The sequence below is a fragment of the Aplysia californica genome, unplaced genomic scaffold (genome assembly GCF_000002075.1).
Source record: "Aplysia californica isolate F4 #8 unplaced genomic scaffold, AplCal3.0 scaffold00346, whole genome shotgun sequence".
NCBI classification, from domain to species: domain Eukaryota; kingdom Metazoa; phylum Mollusca; class Gastropoda; order Aplysiida; family Aplysiidae; genus Aplysia; species Aplysia californica.
In genome coordinates, this window is record NW_004797616.1 from 734450 (window position 1) to 735340 (window position 891).

Below are 891 nucleotides of genomic sequence, written 5' to 3' on the forward strand. Positions count from 1 at the left end.
CAGCGATAACCCCAGCGGGGTCGAGTTTACGGAGAAGCAAAAATAACAAACAAACAAGAATAAAAACAAAACAAAAATAACAGCAACAACAACAAAATGTTTAATTTATTTGGTTTAGTCACACAGCAACATGGCTGCCTTCAAGTTATTTGGCTATACATGTATTTCTAACGTTTTGGGAACATTCTTTGTCAAAATTCAGACACGTTTTTGACTGAGAATCGAAAATAGATAATTTACTATCGATTCGGTTTTGTTTGTTTGTTTGGGAGTTTTTAGTTGTTTTTTGTTGTTGTTTTTTGTGTTTTTTGTTTGTTTGTTTGTTTGTTTGCTTTTTAATGGTATCTTGTGGGTTAAGCTGTCTTATGACAAGGGTAACGATAGTATGATACTTTTCGAACAGAAGTACGGTAGCTGAGAACTTCTTGGTGGTAAGACATTGTCAAGATTTGACAGAGTGCAGAACAATAATGATAAATAATAATAATTGTTCTTTCTAACTTTTTAAAGAGGAAGGGAAATAAATTTCTTCTTCTTACATACACTTCTTACTTCTCCTTTCATATTGAATTTTAATGAGAGTAATATATTTGATTAAAAAATTGTTATGTATACCTGCATGTGTTTTTACGGTCCTGTACAGCCAAGGAAAATTTCCCTCTGGGATAATAAAGTAGCCTACATGTACTATCTTATCTTATCTTAATATATCTTAAATTCAAATAACCGAAGGAGTACATCAGAACATTGGATATAAGTCAATGATATAACACCCAGTAGACTTGAATGACGGGACACAGTGGTGAGAGAAGAGAGATTTAAGTACGGAACGTGCTGTGAGAATAGAGCGGGGATATGATATGGTATATGAGAGAGAGAGAGAGAGAGAGA